We start from the raw sequence: 20423 nt of genomic DNA, 5'->3' as shown, positions 1-20423 counted from the left end.
AAATTCTCTAATTTTCTAATTTTCCCCATAAGAAGAATATGAAATATATCATTTTTTGTTGTTGCAATGATCTGAGTATAATATCTATGAGCACTTCTTTGTGTGCTTGTTGGCTTTTAGGGTTTCTTTTCTGGAAATTGCATATTGTTATTCTTTATTCCTTTTTGTATATTGGCTTTTTTTGAAGTCTCTTTATATACTCTTGATAGAATACTTTTAGTTGTTTTTAAATAGTAAAGTTCTTTATTTGTATTTGTTTTAGCTTTTTTTGAGAAATAGTTTTACTTTTATTGAGATTAAGAACAATAATATAAAACAAGCAGACACAATTAATTTATATGGAAATAACTGTACATGCATTCCAGGACCCCAAAATAACCTGCCAAATTACATCAAATAATACATGAGACAAAAAAATCATGTGAAAGCTCCATCTTCCTGGGGAAGATCAAAGATGTCACTCTAGCTGCCACTCCAGCCCATGACTGCCAATAAATACTGCTTTTTGCTTTTGGATTCATATAAAGGCAGCAATGGTTTCATTACAGAAATCAGTCAACTAATTCTGGTCTTTCATAAAAATGCATGACAAAACCCTGGACAAGCTAGGGGTAGTTTTACTTAGGAGAGAAAGTCAGGTCTCGATGGATACTGGTAACAGTTTTCATAGTAGTGATCTCCTCTCTGTCACAGTCACATCAATGTGATAATGTTCATGGGCATCTCTTTTCACAAATGGTCTTGAAATACTTGTTCCGTGAGAATCCATAGGGTATAACATAGTAGAAATAACAGAGAAGGTCAGACACCCTTACCCTTTGGAGTTCCCATTAAATTCACTCCAAACCCTTTTCCCCTTATCTCCGTCTCTTCTTCCTAGATAATGTCTCCTTCAATTCAAGCATTCCTAGAATAGGGGCTGCAACTCATTGTGTTCTTTACTTTACCTCAGTCTTTATCTGAAGTAGGTAAGCGAGCAACGCTATCCTTGGTTACTAGACAGTCTTTTCTAGAGGTAGAACAGAGTACCTTTCCTTATGTTGTTTAGGAAGAATCCAATTGGAGTTTTGGGGAAAGAGTGAGAAAACTATATTCCAGGTCTATACCGAAGAAAAGTCCAAATGAATGTCCAACGATGTCTCAAAATGTCCTTTGCACATGTTACAACTCCACACACACACACACACACACACACACACACACACACACCCCACAGGTTGTCTGTTTTTCAATCTCTTTGATTTACTTGTTTCATGTCATCACAGTTTTTGTGTCACGTTGTCTAACTCTGAGGCAATCTGTCAAACAATTTTCGTAATTATATTGTTTATTTTATACAGTTGCCTCCAGAATGGAAATTCTTATTTCTTTGGGTAATTAACAAGCAGTTAAAAGCATAATGGTAAGTATATGATTATCGGGAAACTAAGTTATACTTCCAGACACTCAAAAATATACATCCTTAAGAGAGAAAGATTTCATACAAATATGTTAAGAGCAGTTTCTATGTAGTTAGGGTTCAAACAATGAGTTTTTTCTCTTTATTTATTTATTTATTTATTTATTTTTTCAAAAGCAACCACCACCACCACCACCATCCCACCCTGCGCTAATGAACAGATGTTAACTCTGTAGTAAAAACAAATTAAAACAGAGCTGAGGTGTGGCTCAGAGATAAAGTGCATTCCTTAAATACATGAGCCTGGGTTCTATTTCTGGCAACACACACACACACACACACACACACACACATACACACTTAAAGTCACATTTAAAGATGACTTTTTTACCAGTCTCTTTCAAATGCCAGAAATTTTGCTAAGTCCATATCCACACTCAGTATGAAATCACTCTCACCAAGTACTCAAACATACTAATGTCAGTATTAAGATTACTCCCTGTAAGAGCCTGGTATTTAGTGAGGAGGTTGGTTTGCACATAGAGAGGAGAAAGCAAGGTTAGAACCCCTCTTTTATTTCATTCTGTCATACTACCCTTTAGGCCAGATCACATGGCACTAGAATCTATATTCTCCAGGGAAAACATCCCTGAATTTAAAAATCAGAACGGAGGAGAGGTTAAAGGTGATGAGATGCAGTGCTGAAATTTTTAATAGAAAATGCCTCGGGATGCTTACAAAGAGAAAGATGGCTATGTGTTTTAAGTTTGCTTGCATTTCAAACTCCTTCTTACTTTGAGATCTAGATAATTATTACAATTTCATAGGAAAATAAATCTAGCATGTTTCTAGTGATGCCTGATGTAGACAACCATTAGATTTTAATAGATAGTTTCTTTCTCTAGCTCAGGCTATTGAATTCTGTAATAGGGCTGTAATAGGAGTGCAATGAATTTGTGCATTCAAACTCAATTGAACACTAAATCTGTTCAGTGATCTGACATTTGGATCAGTAAACAGTGGCCTTTGAATACTGACCAATATCTATATGACTTGTAGGTATTAAGAGACTATCCAAGAAAACACTTTAGACCAAATACATATTTGAGCAATTTTGAATTTATTAAGTGAATAATATGAGTCCTCTTTTAATTGTTAAATATCTGATCCACCACAACTTCTATCACTTCTATCCTTTGTCATCTGTCAGTTGATTTATGAGGCTATAATTTAAGAATGTGTTGAAATTTGTGAAAAAGATGATCAGTTGCTGGTAGACTATATTTCAATGATTATTCTTTACATTTCCCAAACATTATATTTTCCCTAAGCCTACATGTCTGCTTAATTTCTTGGGTGCTAAAGGAAAAAATAGATTCTCATTTCCATGGAGATGAGACCATTAATGTAATTATCATAGCCACAACAATGCTTCTGATTTTGAGTTGTGCTACTTTGAACGTATGCAAGAAAGTGTTTTAGAATTTGCCTCTTCTAGTGAGAATAGGCCATTTGTTACCCGCAAAGTTTAGTGGCTCATGAAAATAGATGTATAGGTTTCATTCCTATTTACACTGGTGGGTTTGGACAACTTTCCAAGACATTTTCCATATAATGATTCAGTGATGCAGGCTGCTTTGATCCCTTTGCTTTCTCAAACCGAGTCTCCCACAATCATCACCGGGAAGTAAGCATAGAGAGAATTCACACTTAGTTTTTTCCTCTTTAACCCAGAAATGACAAAAAAGTCACTGTACTGACTAGAACAAATATAGGCTCCAGTATAATAAACAAGGTATAAAAGATATGGCTGAGTACAACAAATATTTCAGAGCATACTTATCTCTGATCTTTGTTTAAGTTTCCTCTATTTTTCCCAAAGAAATATTTCATTGGAACATTAAAAAATGTGCAGTACTTGTAATGGGTAGAATCCAAGCTCAGTCTTCAAAATAGTCATGTTTCTTGTGAACAGGATTTATGTGATTATTTCATGCACATCATGCAGTCTGGATTTATCTCCCCAAAATTATATACCACCGAATATACATAAACCATCAGAACTATGTTTCTTTAAATAAAATAGTAAAAACTTGATATATGTTTCTTCTACTGAGTTCATGACATAACATTCAGGCATCATGCCCAACATTTCATGGTCCAGGTCTTTACTGCAAATGGGTGACTAATAAAAGAATTTTAGTTTTTCACAAAACAATGGACAGACTACAACCTTGCTCCAGGTTGGGGGTAGAATGACAATTCTACTTTAAACATTTTTTGGTCTATAAGGGAACATTAGTGAGTATCTATCTGACTATCTATTTTGGTTTTTGGACCACTCCCCATAGTGCTCAGGTCTTACTACTGAATCTGTGCCAAGGACCCTTAGAGGACTATATGCAGTGTTGAAAATCAAACCCAGGCCAACCACATGCAAGACAAGAAAGAACCCTACCAACTGTACTATCTAACTGATTCCTGGAAATTATTATTTTTTAGTACTTCATGCAGTTAATGATTATGTGGGACAGTAAGGGAGACCTTTAAAGGGTAGACCAATTCAGAGTCAGCAACTTAGAGGATAAGAAAAAAAAAATCAAAAGACAGTGACATTTGAACTATATGAGAAGGGTGGACAAATAAAGTAGTGAAGAGAAAGCAGATCCCCAATTTTCTCTGTGTGTTGTTGTTATTGTTGTTGTTGTTTTTGTGTGTGTTGGAGTTATGGGGAGAGGCAGAGTGAAATATTGGTGAAGTAGGTGACACACTGTCATGAGGTCTTTCTAGTATTTCCCAGACAAAACCTTTTCATAACTGACAGATTTTCAGTTTGACTCTGGAATGTAAAAGTGAAGCTCCACCCAAGATCTTCGTGGCTCACATCCTCCCAATTGTCAGGATTGCCTTAAGGTAACCTTGAGAGCAGAACCCTAAAAACATAGCTAAACCCTCAATTGCTTCCTTCAATCAGGAGCCAGCTGGCAAAGAAAGGCGCACAGAAAATCAATAGAATAAGATTGGCCTCCGCTCACCCAGACATCCACGGTCTCTTACATTCATGGCCAAGACAGTCCTTGTGGCTTGCAACATGCTCTCCCTTATCACTGTGTGCCTGGCTTCTGCCCCAAGAGAGGACCACATGAATGGCTACCTGCCAGGCTTTTCACCTTTAGTCTCCCATAGACTGCATCACTCTGCACCACTCCCAAGTCTCCCTTGCCTGGGTGTACAGGACTTGGCAGGAATGTAGAATTAAATGCATGGCAGATGTGCTTAGGGTCAAGGGCTTTGGTTGTTTTGCTGATTTGCAGTTTTGCTGACAGTCTTATTCTGTCCAGGTCCTCAGATTAGTACCTATCCCATCACCCGATGAGGACTGGAGTCTGAGAATTTAACTTTGAGCAGATGATCAAATTCAGCCAGCCAGGGTATGGCAGGAACCCACGAGCTAGTCTATAAAAGAGACTGAATAGAATGACATCAGTGGCCGGTAACAGGAGAAACTGACCACAGGAGAGTTATCTCAGGAGGTGACAGACAATGATAGGTGTTGCAAAGTCTTAATGTCAACTGGTATCTTGGCAGTTGAAGTTCAGTTCAACAAGGGTAAGAGGACATTATCAACTTTTCTCATGCTCTGAGGAATAGATGTGCCTGTTGCCAGTCCAAGGAGCCCAGAACACTATGGTAATAAATGTTATGCCACCTAGCAACAATAGCTGTGACTCTGAGATGAATTGTTTGGGGAACAGGTCATATCAGAATGACTTTTAAATAGCTGTCCCCTTTCAACCTCCTGTTTTTCAACTGAACAACCATCCCTGGCTTAAATGCCACTTCTTTGTCCCTTAAGGGGATATCTTCTTAGGCTTCTATGTGTCAGGAAAGCTATATGCTTTCTTGCCAATTCTGCAGCACTTCATCAATTTTGATAAGATGGAAAATGACTCAGGTGTTTGTTTATGATAATTCTTGGAAGAGAGTAAGGTCTCATTGATATCATTACAACTCACTACTTAGCTTCTTTACAATGGTGGCAAAGTTAATCTTAGTTGCAGGAAAGGAGACTCTTCTGCTGGTTGACTTTACTATATATTTAATATGGAACAAAGTAGAGTGACAAAAAATGGTTGTTTTTCAATTAGTTGAGCAAAGAATGCATTATAACATGGCAATTCCTTGGCAGTTGTTAATAAAAGGGGATTCCCATTTATGATAGGCTGAATAACGGCCCCCAAGGACACCCACATCCTAATCCCAGGAACCTATAAATGTCACTTCATAAGACAAAGGGGACTACTTGGCAGATGTGATTAAATAAAGTATCTTGAGCTGGAGGGATTATTTTGGATTATGTGGGTAGACCCTAAATGTCAGCACCATGTCCTTATAAAAAGGAGGGAGTTGGGGACTTGCCCGCAAAAAAGAAGACAGTGTGACCACAAAGGCAGAGACTGTAGTTGTGTGGCCACCTGCTAAGCAACTTTTAGAGCCACAAGAGCCTGCAAAAGTCAAGAAACAGCTGTTCTCTCTGGAAGGAACCAGCCCTGGGGCTAAAATGTTAATCTTAACATCATATGGAAATTGATTTTTTTTCTGGACTCCTGACCTCCATAACTGTAGAGGAACACAGTTGTGTTCCGCCTCCCCCCTTTTTTTAAAGGCACAGTGGTGGGGTCCATTTGTCACAGAAGCTCTAGGGATTAAGTAAAGCATTTTATGCTAGTGGCCTACTTTCAACCTTAAGCCTCAACTTCGTGGGTTCATCCTGAATAGCTTTAAAAAATGGGTTCTGAGAGCCAGAGAGGTAGATCAGTGAGCTGAATGCATGATGCAGAAGGCCTAGATCTGATCCCTGGCACCCTGTGGTCCCCTGAGCAGTGTCAGGAATGATCTCCATACCTACCACTACCAGGTCTGACCTCAAAAACAGGTAAGAATTATGTCCTTTTAAATTGAAGTGAGTATGAGGGAAGTGATCTCTTATATTTCCCCCAATGTAAATTTACTTGGCTTGTTCAGAACAATGTTTTCTCTTTCTTTTTCCTTTCATTTTGGTTGTGTTGGGAATTGAACCCATGGCTGCACATAAGCCAGGTGAATGCTCTACCACAGAACCACTTGGCGACCTCAACAACCAATAGTTTTAAGAAACTGTGGAAAGTGAGACCCTAAAGCTGTTCTTCGTTTCAGCAAGAAGAGACTCTTGCTCTTGGAGGGTTCAGCCAATTCGGTGACCACATGTGGCAGTGGGCTTACTTAGTGCTGGAGAGAGCAAGTGCTGGGGATAAATCTGGGGTCCTCTAGAGACGTGGGTCCTTTGCTGAGGGTGAGCAAGTCTGCAGCAGGTATGTCACCCCTTCCTTCTCTCCAGAGGTTGGCAACCTTTCCCCAGGCTTCTACAAACATTCCTTAGACTTCTGCTGCTGGTATTTTCATCTTCAATTCAAAAAATGTCCTTGGAACTCATTTAATTCTGATTGTGCCTTAGTAAACATGTCGGGAGTGAGGACAAGGCAGTGTGATTCGCCTCAGGCCCCACACACCCTTGGGATATTCTTGGATCCTTCATTCTTGGACTGGAGACAATTGTTTTAGTTTCCTAGGACCAGGAGAATTTGCAAAGTTATCAACATAAGCCTAGGGGCAGAGAGAAAGAATGAAGCTAAAAAACATAAAGCTAAAAATGTAATCTCCTTTCATCTTTGTGATTGCCCATAAGTGGAGATTAATATCTCAACTTCACAGGTAAACTGCAGACCAGGAAGACTTGGTGGCTTGTTCAGAGCTACCCATTGAAGTGGTAGAGCTGGGCTCTGAGTACGGACTGGATTGATTCCAAGGCTCTTGTTTTTCACCACACAATCCTAAAGGCAGCACAGGTTCCTGGAGGACAAAATGTTCTGGGCATCCTGGCCTCTCAATGCTCACCAAAGAGTTCAGCAATGCGCAGGGGAAAGCCTCTCAGAGGACTATTCTCAAGTGACCAGAAGAAAGAGTTCTGCTTTAAGGGCAGTCACAGTTGTTTCTTTTTTTTTTTTCTTCTACTTTAAAACTGTACTCTACCCAGCTCCTTCTTGAAGAAAGGTCTTGGCAAGAAGAGGATATGGCTCCTTTCTTGGGTACTGGCTGATGTCCAGGTGGCATTATTCTGGCAATAGCTCTGCCAGGGCATATGTGATCCCCAGCAGTTGTCCAAAAGTGTCACTCCTGTTCCATTTCACATCCCTACATTGGCGGTCCTGCTCTATCTCACCCTCCACCTGCTCTCGAGAAAAGATGTTGGGAGTGGGGACACGGCAGAACTCCATATGGAGAAGAATGAATTTCATTTCTTCTGGGAATAAATTTTGTTTTCTGTCATGTTGATGATGAGTAACTCAAGATGAATACCCAAGGACATATCAGAAATTGGTCTACAGTGGTGGGAGAAGGGAAAATTTAAGCCTGAACTGAGTTTATGAAAGTTTTCCACTAAAGTCAGCAACAACTTAAATTCAAACCAGGCACAAGACGTTTGAATAGGCATATGAATCTCCATATGAGTTGTTCATCAAAGAACTAAGAGAAAGGAAATCTGAGCAGGGTCTGGCCGAAAAGCTTTCAAGTGATTCCTTTCCGTAAGAAAACTATTTCCTTTGTCTGTGCATGTTCAGGGAAACTGCCTTTTGGGAAGATGATTCACTCTCAATTCAGTCACAGTTCTTTTGACCAGTTTTTAAAAAATTCTAAGTATGGAAACATCTACAGTTCTTCACATACACTCACACACACGTCTATAAATATATGAGCCTTGTTTATTCATGCTAGAATACTATGTGACTTAAATACTTCACTTGGCCTGATTTGAATTAAGTAGCTAGCATGCTAGATACTCAGATTCTCTATTATATGTGCTAAAATTCAGGGAAATTATGAAATTTTTGTTAGGAGTAACAAAAAAAGGTAGGGGCATAAAGCTTAAGTCTGGACTCAAGTTCCATAATGCATAATGCCTAATGCTTAAAGCACAATGCTTAACACAATAATAAAGTCCATAATGCATGTGCTATGGAGACTAGGTTGTTTAGATAAGATTGCACTGAAAGAATTCCTGAACTCCACAACAAGAAATTGGTGTTGTTGCCCACTTCAGGCTTCTTTTCAACAATCTGTTTAGGAAAAAGGCTTTCAAGCCCTCAGTGTTATTCAAACTAACTTCAGAGTGATCTCCCCAAAGGGCTGCTTGGCTTTGAGCCGGCCAGTCTGGCCAGTCTGAGTTTCCTTAAGACAACCACCCTTTAGTGACACCCTGGTGGGGCAGTGGCTGGAGGAGGAGGCCCTTCCGGTTGTGTTCTTTCCTAGTGAGTCTGGTCAATATTATATTATTCTATCTTTGGACTTTTCCCCCTTTTCTCCTTCCTGTTTCAGACTTTCTTTTCTTATATTCTCTGTAGTCTCATCAGATTGTTAGAAATTAGAGCTCTTCAATCTGTCCCCTCAATCCCTATGCCGGGGACTGATGGTTCCCCATGGTTAATTTTCCATAAGCCTAGCCAGACCTCCTAAATGTCTCTAATCATGGGGTTTCATTATTTCCCCTAGGGAGACATCTCCTTTGTCTCCTAGACTTGACTGTAAGGAATTCTTTCCAAACACCCAGCCGGCCAATAGTCTTTCTAACTCCTTTCTCTAGTTTCATGCTACTCCTCTAGTTTCATACTTTCCCTCCCCCGGGTTCCTGTATCCATTGCACCCTCTGCAGGATATTCATTTTACATCAAGTAAAGAGCAGTGACTGTGCTTTAAGGAACTCTTCCTTAGGGCCATGTGTGACCTGGTTTCGGATAATCCACAAGTGAACCCTAATTTTAAGGCACTCAATTTAGGATCCTTCTACATTTACTACTTAGTTTGCCTGTTAACTGTATTTTTGTTAAAAATTAATGAAAAATAAGTTGATGGGCCTCCTTTCTGTATTTAATCACCGGATAACTAGGTGCTTCTGTCCTTTTTTTTCTGGGAACTAGTCCTTCCAGTGTTGAGAGATGGGGGTTCTGTAAACCCTCTCTGTAGAAAGGACCCCAAATAGTGTGTTTGTAGACTTGGTAGAATGTTTTGGCTGATGACCAGCACTCAGACAACACCAAATCACTGGTAAAATTTGGTTCTTAGTTCTTTCCCCTGTGGCTTTCTAAATTTAGGAGATTTTCAAACACACACAGGAGTTTTTGAACAAAAAAAGTGTCCCAGAATTAACTAATAATAAATATAAAGAGAGTCTGATGATGATTTCAGAAAGTTTACTGAAGAATGGAGTCTCTCAGTCACAATTTGCACAAAGAAACATAGAGTCTTTTTACCGTAGTTGGGAAAGAAACAGTTTTCTTGGAAAACTTAAGAGACCTGGTTGATTACACAATTTACAATTTCCTTCCTTGTTGCACTGAGGAAAAAATACATTAATTAATGAAAAGTTGTGTGCAGTTTCCTTTATTTCTGTCACGCTGTGCATGTCAGTAATGTAATTATAACCTGTCTTTCTTTGGGTCTCTTGGGGTAATTGCCAAAAACCTAATAAAGTTTAGGGAGCCTAAAACATTGCCCAGCTGAATGGAAATGTCATTTCAGGGGAAGCAGTTTAACACAATCAGATCCTTTTCTTTCATAAGTGAACACGCTTCCCCTTTTTGCCTTATGTCTTAGTTTTACACTATTTTGCTTTAGCAGTCACTCTCGTTTGGAAAACATCTTTTTCTCAGTTGCTTGGCCCTGACAAAACCAGGTGGGAAAAAATTTTGCTTTTAGATATCTTGTTACACCATCAGTTCTTTTCCCGTTAGCTATAATTTTCATCTTCAAACTCATTTTGGGTGTAGGAGTGATTCCCAGTAAGGGATCCCCAAACGCCTTGGGGTCCTGAAGGTAGTGATGGGAGTCTATATATTTTACAAATTTCAAAAGCCTAATGGAAATCACATATTTACCCAGCATAAGGCTGCAGAAGAAATCAGTGAAATGTCTTTGATTTGGCTATAAATAGGCTAGAAATATAGCAAGTCTGGAGCTATGTGAACAAATTTGGTAGATTAAACATCTTGGAGCAAAGAGTCTGATGTTGTGGTTGGGGGAAGTTTATTAACGCCTTTCTAGCAGTTTCTAAGAGGGAGCAGAAAGGGTAGAGAGGGGTGATGAGGGGGAGAGAGTCAAGCATCCTTGCTCTGTGTTGTTCCTGAGTAACCCCCTTGGCCCCTTCCTCATGGCCAGTGTCTTTGATGTGTTTCCAAAAGGAAGGAAGGTTTTATGAGGAACTCAGTGACCCTGGAGTTTGTTAGGGCATCTTGTCTGATTTCTTCTCTGAACTCTTCTTCTGACAGAGCAGGAATGTGATGCAGATTCCAGGGGACTGCAGGTTCTAATTCTTGCTCATCACTGCCTCCAGCAGTATGAACATTGTTTTTTCCCCTCTTAAAATAAAAAGAAAAGGCCTGCTGTAGTTTATTTCCTCATTCGTTGTGGAAGAGGAAAAGATATTTTCAGTGTTGGAATTCCTCAGATCATGGTGCTTTGTAAACACAAGTCATTGTTAACCTATAAATCCTTCAAATGCAAGAATCCAAGACATATATTACAGGAAGCTTCTGCCCAGATGAGAACATGTTGATGAGTGTAGATAAATTGAGCACATAAATATGCATATCTTTTATGTAGGTATCTATATGCGTTATGTGTATTTGTAAACACACATTTTCTCCCCTTTTTAGTCTGATTGATTAATAATTAGGGCTCCATTAGAAAATTTATTTTATGTGAATCCCATACTCTGAAATTATTCCAGCAGCAGATCCTGTCTTACCCTGGGGTTTCTGAAGTCTCAGCAGAGCACAATGCCATCTCCATATTCATATTTCAGACGGGTGTCAAGACACCCGGATAGTTCATCTGATCACATGGATTTCCATTCCAGGCCTTGAGAGACAAGAAATCCGGCCATCACAGAGAGCCGGGGCAATTAAACTGAATCAGAGCTCCCAGTCTCAGCGGACGTCTTCTGGGTTACCATGGGGGACACGGGTTGGTATGAGGTTTAATCAGGCACTAACAGCACCTTGCTGGGAACTTCATGGTTGATAAAGGCAGCAGCATCAGACCAAGTAGCTCCTACTTTTTAAAGAGAAAGCAGCCTCTTTTGAAATGTAAAAAAGGTAGGCTTTGTTGCACCCTGCAGAACCCTTGAGAATCTGAGAGAAATTGCAGTTGTTTCTTTTCCTCATCTCCAGCATCCTTTCTGGGTTTGGATAATAAATTGAAAGATGCCTTAAGGGCAAATTTTTCAAGGGCTTTGCCAAGAAGAAGGGCCCAGAGCCTGCCCTCCCATGCTTGACTGTGGGCAGGCCCACTGTTATGAGGCTCTCACTATTACACTTATCATTGTCACATGGCTTTTTTGAGTGACATTGGTCATAATGAGCTTTTTTTATCCATTGAATAGCTAGAGACATGGGCCAAACAAACAAACAAACAAAAAAACTAGAATCAAAGGAGCACCAAGAATGCCCAATTGGGGCCTTCTGAGAGCCAGCTCTTACTTATCAATAAGAGAAGGAACTTGAGACATTATCTTTGCCTTGGAGTTTCATTGGCTATTAACTCCTTTCAGGTGGCTTTGTTGTCAGTGGACCAGGATAGTTGATGGTCATGTATCAGGAAACTCTGGTGGGGCCAGGATATAGTATAGAAGTTAGAGTACAAGCCTAGCAGAGGCCCAACCTGGGCTTGATTTAAAGCATCAAATGGTACTCCAAGCATCATAAGAATGGTCCCAGAGTACCTGAGCACCACTGACAAGGCCTGAGTATTCCCTGCTTTCTTATACTCCTGCATGGAACAATAGTTTTGGTTGAAAAACCAATTGGCCCTCTGGCCTCCTGAGCACCTCTTAGGTTACACCTACCTCCCCCTAACACATACAACACTGCAGGGTGTGGCCCCCAAACCATATAAAGTTCCAACAGAAGATAGCTCGAAGGGCTGGACTGCATGAGATGCTTTGCATGCAGAAATCCCAAGTTGCATCCATGGATCTGTATGATCTCCCTACTACTGCCAGTGTGGTGTCAAAACCAAAACAAGCAAAACTCCATATAAAGAAACAGCAGAGAATTTTGTATCTCTTCCTAACAAAAATAACTACTGATTTTTCATATATGTGGGCTGGCTATATTTTATCATTCAAATTTTAAAGAGTATAAAGGGATGGGCTGGAGCCATAGCACAGCGGGTAGGGCATATGCCCCGCACGTAGCCGACCAAGGTTCAATTCCGCCGCCCCTCTCGGAGAGCCCGGCAAGCTACCGGGAGTATCTCGCCCACACGGCAAAGCCTGGCAAGCTACCCATGATGTACTTGGTATGCCAAACACAGTAACAGTTGTCACAATGGAGAAGTTACTAGGCCCGCCTGAGCAAATCGATGAAAATGGGAAGACAGTGACAGTGATAAAGGGATATTATTACTAATCCTTGAGGGACAAAGGGCATAAACCATTATTATCCAGGTAGGCTGGGACGTAGGGCCATTCAATACACTGGCTAGTCTTTTGGACTCTAGCAGTAGAACCCAGATTTCCTTAAAGACCCCTAGCCTAACCTTGGAAGCATGTCTTAGGTAATAACAAGCTGAGTCCACTAAGTGAAGTGCCATAGATTCCCCCACATGGAAGTGAGTTTCCATGATAAAAAAGAATTAATAGGCCAAAACTTATGTCTTTCCTGAGGAGCTAGCTCATGCTCTTTTTCCAGAATTACTCAATACTAGTGGCCTCTTTCCTCATTTCCTTTTCCTCTTTTCTCTTATCTAGCTCTGGAACACCTAAGTGCCATGTGCCTGGTAAAGGTAAAGGTAAAGGCCTTCCCGTTGATCGTCGATTTGCTCGAGCGGGCCCAGTAACGTCTCCATTGGAGACTTTGTTGTTACTGTGTTTGGCATATCGAATACTCTCGGTAGCTTGCCGGGCTCTCCGAGAGGGGCGGAGGAATCGAACTCGGGTCGGCCATGTTGGCCGCTTGTAAGGCGAACGCCCTACCTGCTGTGCTATCGCTCCAGCCCGCCATGTGCCTGAACAACCACAATATGGAGATGACAAAACACACCCTGCCCTGGAACCCTGACCCTCTTTCCTCTGTGGTCACCACAGACCTTCACAAATCCCTCATTAGTGACTGCCAGCTGCCCTTCTCATCAAATTCTTCTAGTGTTGCTGACCTATGTTGACACTGATGGCACCCACGAAGGTAACAATACTACCCACCCACCAACCACCACGGAGCACGGAAGTAGCTCTTGGGACTGACGGGGTGAGACTGCAGCAGCATTTACTCCACCTCTCCATATACCCATGGCCCCATCCCTTCTGATTTTGCTAATAGACTGTCCTAGAAAAGAGAGATTTTAACGTTTCTTCTCAGAGCCCTTGGATACTGGTGTGTGTTTGTGTGTGTGTGTATGCATGTGTGTGTGTGTGTTTGTGTGTGTGTTTCATTTATTCTCTTTGCATTTTAGTTCCATTTTGTTTTTAGGATGCACATGAACCAAGACCAAGAGGAAACAGGGTAAAGAGTGGAAAGGGGACCTCTTCCGAGGGTGGCAGAAACACGGGGTGACAGTGATTTTGAAGCAAAGGAGAGAGAGTGGATGATGAGGATGTGATCAGGATCATGAAATGTTAGTAACAAAAAGGTCCCAAACATAGTCAAGTGTCACAGGGCCCTTGAAGGAAAGAATTCCCTCTCTGCACCTCACCAATCTTTCTTTTAAGACTAGTTCTTAAAAACCAAAACAAAACTTTGCATCTGTTGTCACAATTCCTCTCCAGTGGGAAACATGACAGTATGTAAGCCTTCATTGACACATCTGGAAAGCCCCAAAGAGAAGGGGTTAATTGAAAAGGTCGCAGACCTTCCAGAATCTGGACTGTGCAGCTGAGGCCCTGCGTGTTCCTGGGTCTGTGTGTGTGTGTTCAGGCTTGGGTTTCTCTTTCCAGAAGAGGTTGATGGTGGCTGCACTGTATCTTAACTGTCAAGCTATTTTTTTTTCCTTGCTAGCTTTCATTTGTGTTTTTCTTCACCTTTTGGAGACCCCTTACCTCTCCTCTCTTAAATCTACACTCACCACAGAGCAGACATAATCCCAGATTTTCAGTAAATCAACACTATATGCTCCCCACTGACTGAGAGAATTTGATACTGACAGACTGTTAGACCTAAAAGAAAAATACTGCCATGGTTCCTCTCACATTCTTCGCCTGGAAAGGAACGCAGGGAGGCATGTGTGTGGTATCCATTATAAATCAGGCAACATGGGTTTTGTTAGTCTCCACGTGTATTTCATGAAAGTGGGTGCATATGTTACCCTAGTCCTTGCCCATGATGTTGACCAAACAAACCCCTGTACTGGGAGTATTTCCAAATACAATTAACTCTCTTCACGAAGGGCACTGGCGATTTATTCCAAATGCAGCATTGGGTGGAGCCCACAGTCTGAGAGAATAAATGTCCCTCTGTGTGGGAGACAGAAGCTGAGATCTGGGGACTCTGAGCACCTCAGGTGGGTGAGTCTGGGCGTCCTTGGTTGAGGCATATTTTCCTGTGAGGCCCAACAGGGCAGTGTTCTTTGCTGCTTTTCTTTGTTCTGTGATGGGCGTGCTGGCAAAATAGATTGTGTTCCTGGGTCAGAACTACTGAGAAAGGCTCTGGCTTCAGGGTTTCTGACTTTATCTCAACTTCAGACATCAGGTCATGAGCTTCTGTTTAGAGTTAGAATCAACTCTCTCCAGATGGATTGGGACTCCTACCAGTATTTCCCAGGATGTCTTCTGAGGGGAGAAAATGCAATGGCTGTATGCTTCAGGCTGATTAGACACCAGGAAAACACTTTGTAGGGTCCAGAGTAGACAAAGATACCTTGGGACATAAAAATTAGCAACCATAGTTTTATAGTCATGCCACTTATTTAGAAGATGGGAGACTCAAAGACAGAAGACTGAGTTGTTCCTTGACAGATCATGGTTGAAAGTGATCAAGGAACTGTTAACGCTTAAAGGAAAGGGCTATGTTTTTGTCAAGAACTAAGTACTAGTAGCAATGTACACTCTAAAGGTCTGTTTACGACTACAGGAGGTTTTAACCACTGATGACACTTGGAAAATAAATCAAATCCACTTCTTCTATAAAGTTTACACACCATGTTTATTTATTAAAATCTATGCAATTTTTTCCAGCATAAAGCAAAACTCAATACTTCCTATATTTACTTGGTCAGAGAATGCCCTTCTCCCCACTCCTTCAGATCACCTATTATTACTTCAAATTAGCTATTAATACCTCAGATCATTTATAAATAACTCATTTATACATGAAAATATCTGACTCAGTCTTTTCTGTGTTATGGATGCCTGCTTTCTGCCCAACACCGAGAAAAGCAATCAATATGATCCCACAAATATGGATTCGAGCTCCAGGCATGGGTCTAGGTCCTGGGGATACCGAAGTGAACTAAATAGACAGTTCCCGTCCAAATAAATCTGATCTTCTCATCTGTTCTCTGTAACTTCAGTGTGATCAATGAGAGGCAATATCAACCCAACCCCTCTGGGTCACTCTAAGTGAGCTGGAAAGAGCTCGGACCTAGCAGGTGAATGAGCTAAAGATAGAACTTGGAGGAGTTCACAGCTGTGTCTGTAGGCCCTGATTCTGTGGCCACACCTGCAGACTTCTTCATGGGGCAGCCTCCCGCATGCACCTTGAGGTCCGCCAATGTCCGGGGCTGTGTTCCCTGGCAGCAGAAACCCCACCAGTCTGCTTCACAGGGCATCAGGCTTTGGTCTGTCAATCCCAGCTCTGTGGCTGCCACAGCATGTGAGCGAGGAGGTAAAAATCACTCATTTTCACTTTCCCTCCGTTTCCTAACATGTAGCAAATAGGGATGATTAATAATATTCATCTCCCATTTCATATCCCCTGTGGGAGACCCCAACCTCTCTCTCACACATAATATAGTGCCTAGGCCCTCTGGGCATTCCAGACTATTTAAATTATTTCCTAAAAGCAGAATTGCTTTCCTTTCCAGCCTCTCTCTGCTTTTTTGGCTTTTCCGGAGGCCATGTTTCTCTTCTGGTTTCTGTTTTTGTTTTCTGAGGACAACTACTGATGAAAGAAAACAATCACCCCTGTCCTCTCTGAAGTTGAAAATCCCCCAACTTTTCTTTTGGTGCCCAGCAATACCACTGAGTGTCAGCGTGTGTCTGCCTCCTTCACTCATTTTCCTTGGACCCTCTCTGTGTTTTTAGTAATTGATTAGGGGCCCTGCAGAGGTCTCCTGCACCCCCTGTGGTCTGTTTCATTTGTGAGGACCACACCTCCCTCACAACCCACTGAGATGTCAAAAGCTGCTATTCAGAGGCTGCTTGATCAATTGGAGAAGGGTTTGACTGGAAGTCTCCCTTCCCACCCCCTTCCCACACCCACTGCTGGACCTGCCACAGATCCCCAGATCCCGAGAGGAAATCAGGAAACTCAAACTCAACTAGCTGAAACAGTGAGATGGGCGTGTCCTTGGGAAGTATTCCCTGTCCCAGCACCCAGGTTCTAACCCAGCACAACTAACCTTGCTGGTAAATGGTAAACGTGTGAGTCACACATGAACCCCATCTCCTATTGGCCCCTTCCTTGCTTTTCTGTTGCAGGACCCTGATTCTTCCTACAGTCCTTGTGTTCTCTAGATTGATTCAAGTCTGTTTGCTTTACCTAGTATTCCCTTCTTCCCAGTCCTTGCACAGGACCCAGTCGCAGCCTGCAATAGTTAATGAGAAATTAGAGGTCCTCTTCTCATACAAGAAGCTGCCTAAATAGACAAACAGGGCACAGGTACTTATATGAAATTTTCATTTTTCTTTTACACAAGGGAATGTCCAAATGGCATAGGCGGGTAAGGGAATTGGGGGTAACTTGGGTAGGGGGAACCAGAATGAGTGGGATACTCATACTGGGTAGGCAGAACTGAGAGTCCTCAAGGTCCAAGATGTGATGATGTATCTACTCACACCCCAGCAGTGTTAGGGACCAGCAGGATTACACCTCTCAATGTTGGGGTGAGTTTGGGGAGGGCATGCAGTGCCAGGAATGGAACTCAAGGTCAGCACACACATGGCTTGCTTCTACCTCTTTATCTCCCCAGCTCCTTTCACAAAAAAAAAAATTAAGTCGGCTCTTTAAAGATGCTAGCATTTTTGTGTTATACATGGATATCAGATGGCTAGAAATTATGTAGGGCAAAAATGAGTTTCTGCCAGTGGGTGGAGCTTTGAATAAGGTCAGCAGAATGTACCAATTACATTTTTCTAGTTATGTGAGATGTTGCTATCACCAACCAAAATGGCAGAGAAATCACAACGACCTATTATTAGAGAAAAATTCCTAAATGGTTTGGAATGGAATTTGGAATCTGAGCATACACGGTGGCTGATTTTGATCATAGAAAATGTCCCATAGCAGTAAACCAGTGATGATGTAATGACTGGCTTCAAATTCAGTGGCTTTCCAAGTTGGGTCAGTATTTTCACCTCTACATCACTAATTTAAAGGACAGGTGAGAAGTTTGGCAATGCAAGGAGTGAAACCACATCTTGCATGCACAAAGCTTCTTTGTGTAGTGCGTGGCTATCCCTCAAAATTAATCAAGACCACAAGGTCAGATTTTAATAAAATGAAATAATTTTGCTGGAGTGGAATTTGCCAAGATCCGTCTATCCACTTGAGTTCCTTGAGTCTTCCACTCTATGCTTCCCAGCTGCTTCTTTATTTTCCCTTCAGAGTTTAGGCAGCCCTGCCTGGCCCAGCAGGGATTACCTACTCATGTCAGAAGACAGGAGGATCCCTTTCTGCCCTTGACAGTTTCTAGAGGGAAGAGAGAGCAGGAAGTAACTATTTTCTCTGCGCCAGGAAGAAATTATAGCTGAAGGCCCAGTGCAATCTCATCAAATAATCCAAGATATTGGTCACATGTAATTGTAAAAGAGTTCCCCATCTGATTGGCTCTGGAAAGAAGGGATAGAAGAATGGCTAAAATTATAAAGCATTCTCTGAACAGAGCTGTGGTACATTCAGTGACTTCCTAGTTGATCCTATACAAAATAGCATAAGCTGCTGTACCAAGAGAGTTTTTCAGTCCTTGAGTGACAGCAGAAGAACTAGGTAAGTATCATGGGGGGAGAAGGAATTGCTGTCCAAGACACAGACTTGAGTTAAACCATCTATCCACACCTTTCCCAAATCTGAGCTTATAAGCTTTAGCCAACTTCAGTAGGAACTCCTGAGAGTGTGTGAATCAGGCAAACATCCCATTATTCTCATCACTATCTTCCCAACACAGGCTCAGGACAACTGCCCCTGCAGCTTACCAACCAAGCTTAGAGTGCACCATCTTTTGAGGTGAGGAGGGAGTGGAAAGGGTCATTCTCGCCTATGCATTTGTCAAGGATAAGCTTACTTTCTCTGTGACCATGGCGATGGGAAATCATGCACATAGATCAGCACTGGGTCAGACTGACCAGCCAAGTTTTACAGCACAATACGAGCTTTCACAATTTTTTTTGCAACACTTTTTCTTTTTAAATTTTATCTTAGGGCTTCTGGGATAGTTCAAAGGGACTGGTATGCATGCTTTGCATGAAGGAGTCCCCCCCCCCAATCCCCACACACTGCCCCAAACACTGCAGAGAGCAACTTACTGAGCAATTTTCAGGAGTAACATCCCTTCCTCCCACAGCCCAGAGTAGCGCTGTTGCAGGTATGGCCTACAAGAAAAGCAAACAAACAAAAAGGACTGTAAATTTTATCTCGTACTGAAGCTTATTATGGAAATCATGTCAGATTCTAAATTTGAAGGACATTCATAATCTGAGCATATCCTATGTGCTACATATGGTGGTTAGTAGAATTTGCATCCTCAAGGTAGAGAAGTGCCTCATAGTGCAATGGTGGTGATTTTTTTCTCAGACTTTTAATAAAATATCTCCAGTGTTTTTCATAATCATGAAATCTCGCTGCTCCTGGATATATGCCTTTTCCTTTTTACGAGTAGATGAAGATTTAAGAAGGAAATGACTGGGAAACTTGTGTTTGGGTTAATGTAAATAAGACACAAGGTTTTCATGCCCTTCTGCTTTCACTGGGGACTCATTTCCCTAATACAGTCTCGTTGTAAAACAATCCACTCCCGAGGAGGTCAACAGTGAAAAGTTTGTCTTCTGAAATTAGTAATCAAAGAGTGAAAATAATTAATAGAGAAAACAGCACAGTTCCACACTGTGTTCCCATGTAGATGTCTATAGAACAATAAATCAGTAGGGGAAAGAAACAATATAGGCATTTACAATTAGGCTCATGCATAATGCCCTGGAAGGAGAATTTGTGTTAAAAAAGACAACATCTGCTGCAAGTTGGTTTATAAATAATACAGCTAGATATTCAGGTAATGACATGACAGACGGTCTCTTGTGTCCTTGTCCTTTTGTGTCCAGTGCTGAATGTGTTTACATCCCGCAGCTTATGGCATCCATGCCTGGCCTGTTTGTGCTCGGGCCAGGAGCTCCTCTCTTCTCCAGTTAAATGCTTCTTTGCCCAAACCATAGCATTCCACATTGATGACCCAGATATCCAGAGAAATCTGCTCCATTTGGTTTTAATTGATCCCTTACTGTGAGAAGGTAAGCGCCTGAAAGAAGTGTGATCAGATGCACATTCAGTACTCTCATCCATGAACCAATTTCTTTTGTGTTGACACCCAGGCTTGACAAAAAGAATGATGGTTAAGGTCAAGTGCATGAAAGCTAATTCTAAACAATGATGGATGAGCCAAGGCCCGGGCTCTCTCTTATCCGGGATGTTCTGCTAAAAGGTTGGGTATTTTTCCTCCCACTTAAAAAAAAGTCACCTAATTCTCAAATTAATGAAGTTATTACAGGTTGAGTATTTGTGGGGGCTCT

Source organism: Sorex fumeus, unplaced genomic scaffold, assembly GCF_029834395.1.
Source record: "Sorex fumeus unplaced genomic scaffold, SorFum_2.1 ptg000128l, whole genome shotgun sequence".
NCBI lineage: Eukaryota > Metazoa > Chordata > Mammalia > Eulipotyphla > Soricidae > Sorex > Sorex fumeus.
Note: the sequence above shows the minus strand (reverse complement) of the source record.